Genomic DNA, 16,259 nt, shown 5'->3' on the forward strand with positions numbered 1-16,259 from the left:
AACTACTGATTGGGTAAGAAAACAATTATCAAAGAAGTAAACTACCAAGCACGTAACATCTATAAAACTTGTTACGAAAGTAAAATCATCATCGAAAATAATCACCGGAAATGATCACCAGAAATGATCACCGGAAAAAACAATTTTTAAAAATCTTAGCAAAAATATTTTTAAATAAGAAGAATATAAAAATCAGTGTTGTATGTACAAACACTGAGTGCAAAACTCATTAAGAATCTTTTAGAAGAATCTTACACAAACCTAATAGCATAAGAAAAAAGAGAAATGATGGGTAATTTTGATTACTTAATACTTTAATACTTAAGGGTATTGTTATAATCAAAACGGATAGATGCCCGGTTAAACTTAAGTTTTATCTAAAAGAATGTGTAAAACAAATACATTTTTTATAGCTTATCTAACTGCCACTTCAATGACAAACAAAACTAAATATAGAGTTTAACAAATTAGTAAAGTTTGACAAATTTAGTAAATAAGAAACAAAATTAAAAATCGAATAGAAAATAAACATTCATAGTTAAAAAACAAATTTGGAAAAAAAGATTTTTTGCTTTAATTTCAAAAAGTTAAAGAAAACTGAGTAGATTAAATTCAAAATGTAGCAAGTAAGTTTGCTCTATAGATGCAATAGGTATCCATATATGGATAAAATATGCTATTATTTTTTATACATCGTTTATTTTCTTTTTATATAGACAATTACAATTATAAAACTATTGATTGTAATGCTATTCATTTGGTCATTTACTGCCGGTATTTGCATTTAATCTGGCAATTTTTTGCATTTAATCTGGTGGTTTTTATTTATCATGATAAATAGTTTTTCTTTTATTGCTTCATTTAGTTTAACTTCCTTATATACAGTTTAAGCCCGTTTTCGCTTTAATTTTTTAAATGAATTAACGCAGGAAGACAATGCTTAGAAATTAATGTTGAGTAAAGAAATTTGATTATTTATGTTGTAATTAACGAAGGAAAAAGTGTAAAAGAAGTATCGGAACTTGTGCATAGAAGTGAGACTTTAATATGACACCTGATCCATTAAATTATACATCAACAGGTTATATCGATCCTTGTATTAGTGGTGGTTTTCAACTGTCAGATTGTACTGAGGAAATAAAAAATAAGCTTCATGAGTTAATTGGAGATAACAAAAACTATAATCTACATGAGGTAAAGGTGTCTCTAAATTATGGCGATGGTTAAAATCAATGAATAATACGTTTAAAATTTTAAGACCTCCCAGTCGGCAAATTTAGTTGTAAATGCGCATTAGAAACTCGTTTAAATACGTATCGATATGGTATGTATGTTAGCCATTTTATCGTGTCGAATACGCATTAAAAATACGCATTAGATGCGTATAAAGGCACGTATACAATACGACGCCTACTGAGTATCAAACTCGCATTTGAAACTCTTGTAAACACGTATAAAACACGATAACCAAAGAATATTCAATACGATATTTTCCTGGTATTACATGCGCATTTAAAACTTTCCAGAATACGCATTATTTACGAATATTTGTTAGCCATTTTATAGTGTCAAACGCGCATTAAAAATAGATGTATAATGCGTATAAAGATAGGTATACTATACGACGCCAACTGAGTATCAAACTTGCATTTAAACACGTATAAAACACGTATAAAACACGATAACCAGAGAATATTCAATACAATTTTATTAACTAATATGAGTTCATAACATAATGATAATGACTAGCAGTAAGCACCCCGTAATACGGGTTATGAGTTATTAAATAATTAATACCAATAAAAACACATTAATAACTTGATATATTATCTAAAAAATTAAATACAAATTTATCTATAAATATTGTAACTTTGACTCCGTATCAGCAATGTCATTGCTTATAGGTAACGACATAAAGACCGCATTAACATCAGTTGAGTTCTTTTTAAAATCTGTCACAACACAGGTACCAGAAAAGGAAAGTCAAGTAAAGCCTGCAAATACCTAAAAAAAGACATGAAAAAAAAAAATTACAATTTTTAATTACAAAAGTACTATTTGCATTTTATTGTTAGTAGAATTAGGATAATAATAACAGAAAATATATGAACCTGTCATTTCAAAAAGGACACAAGTCCATTTACTAAAACTTTTCAAAATCAACAAAAATATGATTTTTATTAAAATAATGTCTAGTTTGCTAAAGAAATTAAACATAGAAGTAGATAAATAAAGAACGTATATAACTTATGTATTTTTTGTTTTTTATAAAAAAAACATAAATCATACAGAAATTTTTAATTCAAACTTATAAACTAACTGCTAAAAGTTTTGGACTTATGTCCTTTTCGAAATGACAGGTTCATATATTCTGTCTACAGAATAATTAAAAAAGATTATAAAAAGGCTAGACAACACAATGTATACATTGTTACTATAGTAACACTGGCAAATAACACTACAACTTAATAAGATATTTTATTAACTTGAATACTTGGACTAAAAAGATTTTATTATAAAAAAAAAAAAAATTATTTAGATTTAAAAGTGTTAATTGTTACTATAAATAGTTAAACTCATACTTTACTTTGTTCTGAAGCATCTAAAGTAAAATCAAATTAACAGACATTAACACTGCTTGACACTGAATTCTGTCAAGTAAGCCTTCTGCATGCCGAGTTACATTTCTTACATTTCAACAACGATTAATTTCATCCTGCCTAGATCTATTTTTTTCATTTGACAGCTATTTTCAAGTTGCCTTATAGCATTTTACATTAATAACTTTGTTGAGCCTAATACTATCTATTTCAATTTCACTGTTATCATAAAACATATTACTAGTAATCTTACTATTGTTACATTTGAATAAATGAACATAAAAGAATCTTACAAATTGTGATCTTTTCTAATCAAAGACTTTATTCAAACTTAAGATTTATTGAAATCCATATCTTTTTATATGTTTATATACATAAGTCGTTTATCAAAAATATTGAACAATATTTATTTACACCAATTATTTTTAATTTAACAAAGAATCTACAATGCACAAAATTATTTTTACCTTAATGAACAAAAATAATAATAATGCACAAACTTGTATAAAATATTGAAGCAATGTCAGTCAATATATTTTACTCTAAAGTAATTATATATATATATATATATATATATATATATATATATATATATATATATATATATATATATATATATATATATATATATATATAAATATACTGAAATATAGGCAGATTTAAGTTTATAAACTTTCGTGTCAACAAATTACAGTCAGTTTTCCATGTTAAATACACAAAATATATATCTAATATAATATATATCAAATATAAAATAAATCCAATATAAAATAAAACAAAATAGTAAACTTACTCAAACCAGTATCACTTACACCGTGTGAAGTAACTAAAAAACACTTCAGTTCTTTTCAATCACTCTAAAAAATAACTTTCAGCTCTTTCCAATAGCACTAAAAAATAGAACAAAACTTGCTTAGCTGAGTTGCCTAGTTTATAAGAATCTGAAAACAAATAAGTAAAAAACCAAGAACAAACAAACATTTATATTTTAGAATTTTTATTTATATTTAAACAAATTAAATAAAACAAAGAAGAACGCCAATTCTCCTTAAAAGCTAAAAAAAATTTTCAGCTCAAATTTGCTTGCAGACTTTGCTTGTAAAATAAAATGTGAATAAGAAACACATTTAGAAAAGCCTAGAAAAAATTCATAAAAATTTACATACATTTGTTCTTTTATATCGCATAAATCCATCATATGATAAATCTGAAATGAAAAAATGTAACTGATAAGTAAATACAAAGAAAAACATCAAATATGAATCGAAAATCAATATATCTGATAGAGATAAGATATCATGATAAGAGAGTAGTAGTTTTTAAATATTGTTATTTCATGTTAGCTTTTAGAAAACAAATCATGTTGGTACTTCATGGTTCTAAAAATTCAAATTGAGATATAAACAAAATGTATATATGGCAAAATGATTTTTCTTGAGTGGCTTTTAGTGAATGATTAAAAGCAGTGAGTTTCAATAATAAAACCACTTATAATTTTTAACAATAGACACCAACATAAAGGTAAGCCAAATGTAACAACATTAGGAACATGAATAACAACTTTACGCAAAATCTTGCTCAACACGTTTACCAAGTCGCACACCTTGAAAACATGGAAACAACATAATATAAACATATATAATAACTATAAAACACAATACATTTATTTAACTTTATATAACATATATAAACACCTCATATAATATTTATATACACAATAGATACATTTTATACTATTTTAATGACACATTTATAAAACAGTTACATAACACATATTACCACATACATATATTTATCAAAAACTTTTTAACTTTGAACATAATATAAACATATATGCAAACTATAAACATATATAACTTGAATTGCGCGAACAAAAAATTTTAAAATAACATGAAAAAATCTAAAAAGATTCATATATATATTCATATATAAAAACATATATCTTGTAATAAAATATCAAATTATAATTATATTTAATTTAAATCAAATACTTATTGAATAAAGAGCAAAAAACAGATAGAAGAACTGCAATCCTTATAACAAAATTTAACGTTTAGCAACAATGAAATGTCAGTGTTGGCTCGAAATATTAATTTATTTTTCAAAATTTTTTAAAACAGTACAAAAAAAAGGTAATAGCATAACAGAAATGTTAATAAAATAACAATCAACATAATAAATCAAGCAAGGTACGAAATTATAGGATTTATAATATATTTGAATTATATTAATTTAGGACTTCATAAAACTAAATAAATTTAAAAGTAGTGATAAATATTTTTATGATATTTTTATGAAAGTTTTATGATTTTTTATGATATTTTTATGATATTTTTATGATATTTTTATGAAAGTTTTAGTAACTTTTTTAGTACAAAAAAGTACTGTAACTATATTGGAGATATGCGATACTGCTTTAGCAGAACGATATCTCTTCATACAACTTTTCATGTATTCCTGACTATTCTTTTTCATTCCAGACAAACTTTTTACTAAATTTCTCAAGAGAAAACTTTTTAATTTAAATTTTGCTTTCACTATTTCAGTTTAAGCATGCGCTTTAAAGTAAAGATTTTTGTTTTTCCGTTGTATGTTGATATTTGATCAAAATCGGGTACGATATCGTATCCGATTTTGATCAAATATTATATAATACGTATTTTTGATAAATAAGTGGTATTGAACTCGAATTCGAAACTTAAAACTAAATGCGTATTTCTCTGGTATCAACGGCAGTATGTTACACGTGATCAATACTCCGAGTATTTACAATACTAGATATGCCGACTGGGCTATTAGTAAAAGACGCAATACTACAGAGGTAAAAGAAGAAAGAAGAACTCATATTTCATGGTATTTAAACTTGACATTGCAACAATGTTACAAAAATATCATTTATATTGATGAAAGTCCGTTCAATCTTTATATGATAAGAAACACGGATGCAATCTCTAAGGAACGACTCAAAATCAATGTTCTTAAAGAACAGAGTGATAATAAATTAGTAAAAACACTTATCTAATCTTCTTTAACAGCTTGTTTCTCCATCAATAGGTCAATAGGTCTCCATCAATATATATATATATATATATATATATATATATATATATATATATATATATATATATATATATATATATATATATATATATATATATATATATATATATATATATACATATATGTATACATATATATATAGATACACACACACACACACACACATATATATATATGTGTGTGTGTGTGTATATATATACACACACATACACACACACACACACACACACACAGATATATATATATATATATATATATATATATATATATATATATATATATGTATATATATATATATATATGTATATATATATATATATATATATATATATATATATACATATATATATATATATATATATATATATATATATATATATATATATATATATATATATATATATATATATATATATATATATATATGTATATATATATATATATATAAACAGTGGCGGATCCAGCATTTTTTAATTTTTGAGATAGATAACTTCCAGACATGGAGCTAACTCCAAACATTTTTATGTTTATACTTATATCAAATAATGAGGGTTTGCAAAAATTTGCGGTGATTGGAGGCTGGGAACAAAAAAGCCTAAAAATTTTTGCTACACCTGCCCCAAACGTGAGAGCAACAAGTTGATGAAATATTTTTTGTATTATTCTCAACTAGACTTATATTCATCTATAATTTTTAAGTTTCATAGTATTATCTCTCAGCGTTCAAAAACTATGACCATATAAAAATTACAACCCCCTCAAATTGAGGGGGGTTTAAACTTTATATGGTCATAATTTTTGAACACTAAGAGATAATACTATGAAACTTAAAAATGAACAATGAATATAAGTCTAGTTGAGAACAATACAAAAAATATTTTATTAACTTGTTGCTCTCACGTTTGGGGCAGATGCAGCAAAAATTTTGGGGCTATTTTGTTCCCAGCCTCCAATCACCGCAAGTTTTTGCAAACCCTCATTATTTGATATAAGTATAAACATAAAAATGTTTGGAGTTAGCTCCATGTCTGGAAGTTATCTATCTCAAAAATTAAAAAATGCTAAATCCGCCACTGTATATATATATATATATATATATATATATATATATATATATATATATATATATATATATATATATATATATATATATATATATATATATATATATATATATATATATATATATATATGTATATATATATATATATATATATATATATATATATATATATATTATTATTATTATTTTTACTCAATGCTATTGGAGATTATTTTATTCGTTAATATCTAAATTTATTTTCAACTAGAATATATAGAATATTTTTTATAACTGATCATTTAAGCGATTTATAAAATGCAAAACTGATATAAATTTTAAAACTGCCACAATGAATGCAAAAAGCTGCGAAATCAATTGCAAAAAACTGCCAGATTAAATGAAAAAAACAACCAGATTCTTGCAAAAAATCATTAGATTAATTTGTGTAATTGTGTTTGTCCTATTAACACAAATACTAATAAAGGTTAAGATGTATTTTTTGCACGTATATCTAGCTGTGTTCATTCAGAACGTAGATCCTACTAATTTCTTCTGAATTAAAATAGTGGTTTTTCTCAAAAAAGATGGTCACTATTTACATCCCGGTTCAGAAGGAGCAAGCTTAAAGTAAAATAAAATTTTTCGGAAATCGATTAAACTTATTCTAAAATCTCAAAATCTGCTTATAAAATTGCCGTAAATAGCGATAAAACTTTATCTGATGCACTTTATGTCACAAGATTTCTATTATAAACTTTTACTAGTTGTAGTTCAAACAAACGTCTCTATCAACGAAGATCATTATTTGAGTTCTCAATTCTTTTATGGTTTGTTAATCCAGAACCAGAACTTTTTAAAAAAAATATGCTCTAAAGTTAATTGAAAGATTCTGAAAATCCAATCACTGTCATGTTAGTGATAGTGATTGCATTGAACATTATGCAGGTTGCTGTGGAAACTTCGTCCGGAACTTACCAGCAAGCGAATTCTTTAGTATCTAATGAACAGAAGACGACCGCAACAAAATCTGACACAACATTATGCAAGGCTAAGAGAAAGTCTAGGGGTGCCTAAGGAAGACAAGAAAAGAAGAAGTGCGATTTGCTTCAATCAGACCGTGATCCTAAACAACGCAAGCTGCTGTTCAATAATGAATATATTGATAATGTTGTTGAAGAAGCAACTGTTTCCGAGTCAAACCCAGTGTTAATTGAAAATAATGCTTTTTTGTGGAACAGTACTGTGTCAAATACAGTGTCTTCCAGCCCTCAAAAACATAAGCAATCAGATTTTACCATTAACAAATTGCCCGTAAAAACTATAACAGACTTGACGTCAGAACCCACTAGAATAGTTACTGAAGAAAGTATAAATGGTGTATAAACTATTATCTGGACTAGCAGCAGATGATGCTAACTCAAGTTGTCTCAACTATTAACATCAGTGTACCGAAACAACTAAATTGATTCATGAACTGCTTCCTGACAGTGCACAGCGTAACCAAAGAATAGCATTAGTAAATAATAACATAATTCAGCCAAACCATACAGATGTAGAGCACTTACCGTATTATCCAAAAAGAGTTTACAAACGATTGATTTCAGATGATAAGTATGTAAAAAGATGTTAAATAACCCCAAGAGTTGAAGACAATCAAATCATGGTAACTTTACTATAATGCATGCATGATTCTAGTTTTACCCTTAGGTTTAAAAAGTTCTCCCACATATAATAAAGAATCAAAGATCATGAAGAATCTAAATCACATAACGCTGCAGTAATTGCACTATTAAGTTGTACAACAGAGAAAGATATAAGCTCTTTAATCAACAAAGGTCTAGTGGAAAATCGAAAAGCGCAAGTGAAAATTAAAAACATCGAAGTATTCAAACAATTATCTCTGTATGGAAGTAAGCCCTTCCATACAGAGATAATTGGGGTGAATCTCTCTAAAGTTTGCACAATAAATCTTTTGATCACAGGAACTTTTTGGAACTAATATTGCTGATGGAAGAATTCGACTTTCCATTTAATAATCATATAAAAAAAGCTATTCAGTTAAAAGAGGAAAGAATGTTTGATACATAAAGTAAAGGAAAGCTCACGTGGAGGTTTGGTAACAATGTTGTCAAAGACCACAGTTAACAATATTCTAGCTGCTATTTCAAACTTGATAAAGAAATATATAATCAAAGAAATTAATTATCAAAAATTCAGTGTTCAAATGGATGTTAGTCAAGATAATCTTGCGGTATCTACATTGAGAGGACGTGAAAAAGCAATTATTTGCGGTAAAAAAATTACGGATGCAACAGGTGCAGGACTATTGAAATCAGAGCTTGAACGCAATGGTTTAAAAATGTAAAAAATTGTGGGTGAATTCTGTAATGTAGCAGCAAACGTGCGTGGTGAATATCATGGAGTTAAACGTTACATTAACAACGTTTCACCAAATGCTGTATGCAAGTAGTGTTACGCGCACGTTCTGAATTTTTCTGCAACAGATATTGTGGAAAATATACTAGCTGTCAAAAATTTAATTGGTCTCTTGCAGAGTAAAGCAACTTACTTTGGTGTTTCTTGCAAACGAATGAATGTTTGGACGGATATTCTAATTGGACAAGGAGTTGGATCTACGAAACTGTAAAGGCTACAAAAAAGTTGTTGAAACACGTTGGCGGTCAAAACAGGTGGCACTGGAACGAATTTTTGGAACTTATGATTCTCCAAAAGTGAAATCCTTCTATCCTCTTTTCGCAAGTTTTTTATTGTATTAGGATGTCTTCAAGATTCGATACAAAATCAACATTCGAAGCTTCCGAATATTGGCAAACAAGAAGTCTGGATTATTTAAGTGCTTGGAATATGGTCAGCAAAACAAGAACTGCAGACAATATCTTTTGATGATGTTCATTCTAAGACTACTCATTTTTTAAAGAAACCATCACCCTCCTTGATGCAAGTGAACGAGGTTTAGAAGTTGAAATAGAGTTGCGTATAAAACGAGTTCATTGAAAGAAACATATGGCAGGAGAACTTGCCTTTGATGACATATCAGAGAATCCTTTTGATCGTTTCAGAGTGGATGTTTTTCGTAGAGTAATTGATCAGATTACCACTAGCTTAGATGATCGTTTCTCAGTTAACAGGGATATCATAAGAACCACGGCGTGTTTAAATTCCAGACGTTTTAAAGAAATTGTAGAAAATGGTATTCGAGAAAACTTGCAAAAATTTCTCCACTAACTAATCTTTGTTCTGAAAGATTGCAATTTGCATTGAATAGCTTTGCTATAAACTTTGATAGGTTCTCAAAAACACTACGAGATGAATTTGCAGTATGTCCTAGTGACGAAGATTATGAAAAATCGAACTCAGCCTCAGAATTAGATACTTCAAAAAAAGCTACTGAAAGTGAAAGAGCCAGAGATTTTCAGAACTTTGAACGTTATGTAGGGTCTTGTAAAAAAAGTTTTAAATTTTGCCTTAGTATTTTCTACAAATATTCCTTAAATGTAACTGCTTATTCAAATCTGTTTCCGTCTTACGAATATCTATTAACGGTTTCATTCTTACAAGTGAGCTGTGAACGGGCATTTAATAAATTAAAAGTTGTCAAAACTAGTCTGCGCTTCTCACTAGGTAACGACCTAATTTTTAATTTCTAATTAGTATTGTATTTGCCGATTGAAAATAATTTACACTCGTAATTTATAAAAACAAATATTTACATGACTGGGGCTTGAAGAAGACAAAATTCATCTTATCATTAAGCCCCCCCTAAAAAAATGCATATTCATCAAATAAAATGTTTTAACAAAATGCAAAAAATAAAATATATAGCGTTTAAAATATTTAGTAATTCAAAGAGTATTTATATTTAAGAACTGATTAGTAAAATAAGATGATATATAAGTATTAATATTACAAAAAGAATTTACAATAACTTTTTTTAATAAAAATTGAAATTATAAAATTTTACAATATTTTTAGTAATTAGTATTTCAAATAATAAAACTTAAAAAAATCGTTTGTAAATTCAAAACTTATAAGATAAGAAATACATTTACAATAGCAGACTATTGTTTAGAATATTAAATATAATATTAAAGAGTAATTAGTAGGTTAATTTTTGTTTTTGTTTGCTAGTTTAAAAAGCTTTTTAGAAGAACTTTAATTCATTTTCATGTATCATCAGTAATTGCTTAAGTTTTGTTTTAAACTGGTTTAAAGAATAATTAGATTTCAGCTCATTATTTAATATTGTATTCCACAGCTTAGGACCTCGGTTAGCAATTGAGAATTTGGTTGCTGAATAATGTGTTTTGGATTGAATGTAATTGTTTTTTGAAAATCTGGTAGGGTATATGTGGTTTATTTTTTCAAAAAGTGAATTAAATAACATTGGTGATATTTTTTTATCAAGTTTAAACATGAAGATAAGAATATGGTAAAGGTTTAGTTTATATACATTTAGAATATTAAGTTTATTAAATAATGTTTGAGTGTGAGAGAAACGGTCTACGTTTGTAATTATCCTTATAGCCTGTTTTTGTTTACTAAACAGTTTTTTTACTTTTGTTGCGTTTGTGCTGCACCAAGCAACGTTTGCATAATTTAAGTAGCAATGAATTAAAGAAAAATATAAGTTTTTTAAACAAGATAGATTTAAAAACTGCTTGGCTTTATACAAAACACTTATATTTTTTGATATTTTATTTTCAATTAGACCTATGTGGTCCCTCCAGGTTAAATTTTCATCCAGAACCACACCTAAAAATTTTATTGATTGCTCTCTTTTTAATAATGCGTTATCAATAAAAAGATCAGGAAGTTTTAATGGAATATCTTGTTTTTTATGAAGACGATGGAACAAAGTGTATTTGGATTTATTGATGTTCAAAGATAGTTTGTTTGATTTGAACCATTGGGTTAATTTTTCAAGTTCTTTGTTTACTGTTTGAAATAATTTACTGATATCTTTACTAGAATAAAACAAGTTTGTATCATCTGCAAACAAAATTAAGTTTAAAATGTTAGAAAATTTATATAAGTCGTTAATATAAACGAGAAATAAAAGTGGTCCTAAAATTGATCCTTGAGGAACACCACAGGTGATTGACTTATATTCCGTTTTTCCGCTATCATATGAAATAAACTGCTTTCTATTAGACAAGTAACTATCAAACCAGGACAAATTAGTATTTATTATACCATAACTTTTCAGTTTGGATAGAAGGATTTGATGATTGACAGTGTCAAAAGCTTTACTTAAATCGATAAATACACCTAGGGTATACTTGTCTTCATCAAACCCTTTAAATATATCATGAACAAGGTGAGTGATTGCATGATCAGTTGAATGACCAGATTTAAATCCAAACTGTTTATGAAAAAGAATATTATTAACATTTAAAAAGGAATATAGTCTATTATACATAACCCGCTCTAATATTATAGAAAAACAAGAAAGAATTGAGATTGGTCTATAATTCGTAACATCGGAAGGATCACCTGATTTTAACACTGGAATGACTTTTGCAATTTTTAGGTTAAAATTAAAAGGTAAGTGTTTTTAGCAACTGTCGGTTATCTACAACAACGACAAGCTTGAGACATTTATGTTGATGTCAACCGAAAAGGATATTTTGAACTCAATTGCAGTTAAGGGTGTAGTTGGCTATATGTGTAAAGATTCCGTAGAGTTATCAAAGATTTTGCTCCTATAAATTACAATAGGAGATTGTAGTCAGTTACATTATAAATACCAGTTACATCATAGGGTCCATTTTGATTTTTTTTTTTATCTTAAATGATTTAAAAGGAGTGTTGTTATTCATTTATCATTATAAATTCATCGTGTTATTATTAATATTATCATTGTCTACATAATATCATGTATACTTCATGCATAAGTAAAATGACATACTAAATTATATTGTAAGCCTAAATGATCTTAAAGATTGTTAAAACTTACAAAAGTTCAAATTAAACTTTTGAAGAGTACCATTATTTTGCGCCTGGTTAGATATATAATAATAGTAATAGTTGCAAATGTTTGGTTTAAGCCCACAGAAAAAACTATGTAGTATTAGACAAAGAATATCTAGGAAATATTTCTCCTAGCTCTCCTCTTAACAAAAAATATGATCCAGTTAGCGTTTAATTTACTTTAAAACAAGATAATGAAGTTAAATTTCTGATTAAAAGACTTCTAAAGAAAAGGTTAGGCATCTATACTTTCCTCGTAACAAGATTTAGATAAGAAGCCAAGAAAAAACACACAATGTCAATAAAAAAATACAGCTATGGCTAGCATAAGGTGATTTTATATATTATTGTTTTATTGAGCAAATGCTTAGATGAGTTAGATGAATAAAAATAAAAATAAATAAGTTATATTTTATAGGTTTGGAATTTCAGCTGCTGCAACTGCAGTAATTGCTGCAAGTTATCTGCAAGATTTAATTGAAGCAGGTTTTCTCACCCATGAATCCTCTTACCTTGTTTTTGATCCTTCTAAGTTGACAAGAGCGAAGAAAAAAGTCATGGTGGATGCAAAGAAAAATGATCATTCAAAACTTCCAAATGCACATAAAATTGGTGTTTACTTTGATGGAAGAAAAGATTCAACAAGAGCAATGATAAATGATTCAAACGCACAGTTACATCCTATTATTATCAAAGAGCAACACATTACCGTGACTATAGAACCTGGCGGTTTATATCTTGGTCATTTTACCCCGGATGCACCCATTCATCCAGGTAAGCCAGCTAAAATGATTGCTGAAGGTGTTTATTTTTTTCTAAAGCAACATAATCTTACAGAATCATGTTTAGTACTTGGAGCAGATGGTACTTCAATTAACACCGGCTGAAAGGTGGTGCCTTTGCGCATCTTGAAAAGCTGTTAGGTTACAATTGCCACTGAGCCATATGCATGCTTCATTCAAATGAGTTATTTTTGAGTCACCTAATAGAAGGAAATAATAAACCAACATCATGTAGTAGGTCCTGTGGGAAAATTTCTCTCTGTTGTTAATAAAATGAATATAATCCTCAATCAAAGGCTCTTCCGGACGGAAAGAGCTTTGTTGACATTTCAGAAACAATACTAAAAAATATGTCAACAGATCAAAAACAATCCTACAAGATATGTAAAGCAGTTATGATTGGTTTGCTTCCACCTAATCTAAAAGAAAATGGCCGTTTGAGTTATGCCAGATGGCTCACTACTGGCATGAGAATAGTTTTTATGTGAACACGGAAACATGACTTAACTGAGCAGAACTTCATGAATCTAGAGTTACTTGTCTTATTCTGTTTACAATTTTACTTTAAACTTTTTTTTGGCGGTAAAGTAAAAACTTGAAGATGCTCCCTATCACATTCTTTCTCAATTGAGAATTTTCAGAAATCAGCCTGATAGGGTAAAAGAAATTGTGACTCCCTACCTCCAGTAAGGAGCTTGGTATGCAAACCATGAAAATATTTTAATCTCTTTGTTATCCAGTAATAATGCAGAAGATCACAACTTTGCAGTTAACCATATTTTGAAACAAAGGGGTAGTAATATCCTTGGAGATATGCGAATTCGACTAAAAAAAACACCTGAACTAAACTTTGCAGCAACTGCTCTTCGAGAGCTAGTTGAAAGGAAAAGCAAAAAAGTACAAGAACCTGTTTTTACTTGTTCGCTTACAAAAGATAAGTTGTTATTGCTAAGATTGACATCTTTAACAACCCTTTCTTTCAAAATTCATACCCAAACTACTAAGCATGCTGTAAAACAAGTGACAGTAGCATCTATGTTGGTAGTTGGACCAAAGGTAAGAGATAGATATATTAGAGCTAGAGCTCAACATAAAAAGAAATTTTGTTATTAAAATTTATTAGCTTTTAATATCAATAGACATTTTAATAGTGTTTTAATAATGTTTTAATAGTGTTATCAAAATATAATTTGGGTATTATAAAAAATATATTTAATGCCCCCTCTTCCTTCCTCTGAAAAGTGCAAAATCTGCACTGCATATAGGATCTATGTAAAATAATAACTATCAGACAAGTATCAAAAAAACTTGCAATTTTCTACAAGTATTATTTCCATACAAATTTTTTGTAAAATACAATGAAGGGCATATTTTTTTTAAAATGAGGTTTTTATATTTTTTTAATTTCTAAAAGTGCAAATTTGGGTCTCAAAACTTCGTCAGATTAAAAAAAGATTTTAGGAAGCTCTATTTAAAATTCAATTTTTCATATGAATGCACCTTTTCCTAAGCTTTTAGAATGAAAAAAAATTCTCGCTGTATCCTGGTGTGTTTATTTAATGCGGCTACACCACTTAAAACTTTTTTCTACAAAGATCCGCAAGGCAAAGCAAAAACTGTTTTCGTTTATCATTTTGGTTATGCTACTGTTCTTTGTATCTGGTGATCAATCCTATGATTCGTTCTCCGCAGTCATTGATAATCTATATATGACAAACACTATCTTGGATATCTAAGAAAACCTGATTAGTACTTCACTCTGATGCCTTCTTGACACCGGAATCTATTTGCGGTTCAAAGAAAGAAAGATACTAAAGGCGCCTAAATGCCTTTAACGAAGCATTTCTTATGATCTCATTAGAATTAGATTGAAGTTGTGCATGCAATTTAAATCATTTGAATTTCAGCTATTGTCAAATTCCAAAACTAATTTTAGGTTATGCAAAAAAACTAACTTTTGTGACTTCTCTCCTTTTCGATCTAGAAAGTACAAACTGATTCCGAAACAATTACAGCTTAAGGCTAATAAGCTACTCTCGAAATCCAGTGAGCATTATGTGTTGCAACGCAAGCTTTAAAGTAGACGTTTGAAGTTTTAATAAGGAAGAAGCTGTTTAGAAGTTCTGAATAATCTCTTGTCTTTTTGGTCTTTATAAACTCGGTTTAGTAAACCAGTAGTTATGCACGAAGGTTGAGTAACTCAGGTGTACAGAAAAGTATATCACTTGCAAGTATTAAAACGTTATGATCTATTTATGACCATTATTTTTTTAAATTTTAAAAAGTTTTTAACTCTGCTCAAAGAAATGCTGTCTATAACCAATAGAAATGAGATTATCATCAAGATTACGTTCCAGTAAATTACCTGCACCACATGAATTTCTGTTTTCAAAGAAATAGTATCAAACACTATCCTCAAATCTGCTGAGATCAAAGATTCCGCTTGTCAAGTGCCTCCAAATAAGTATTTGCCTGCTGTGTGCAGTTTATAGTACTGCAAGGATTTTCTTTTTACCACCTCCGGCAAGTCATAACAACAAAATATTAGAAAGAAGATTGTTATTCTAATGAGTGGATTATTGCTGTGAAGGGCTATTTTGTCGGCTAATTTCACAGTTTGCCAATATCTTTGCGTGCACGTCCTATCGTATTGCAAGAAAATAACAAATATGTCTACTAAATGAACTAGAACTAAAGCAACTGTTCCTACCACAAACAGTACTCAACAATCAGATATAATAACTTTATAGCCATAACTTTACCTAAATATTCTCCAAGCTATCT

The 16,259-nt window shown here is 28.0% G+C and overlaps 1 long non-coding RNA gene across 1 annotated transcript; it reads right to left on the reverse strand.

Moving 5' to 3' along the window:
* Positions 1-1,810: 1,810 nt before the first annotated feature.
* On the reverse strand, positions 1,811-5,171 carry LOC136085922 (uncharacterized). Its single transcript, XR_010641262.1, has 3 exons — positions 3,767-5,171; positions 3,394-3,490; positions 1,811-2,004 (listed from the first exon to the last, which is right to left on the reverse strand). It is a non-coding gene; the product is annotated as an uncharacterized LOC136085922 (long non-coding RNA).
* Positions 5,172-16,259: the final 11,088 nt, after the last annotated feature.

Source organism: Hydra vulgaris, chromosome 10 (assembly GCF_038396675.1).
Source record: "Hydra vulgaris chromosome 10, alternate assembly HydraT2T_AEP".
Lineage (NCBI taxonomy): Eukaryota > Metazoa > Cnidaria > Hydrozoa > Anthoathecata > Hydridae > Hydra > Hydra vulgaris.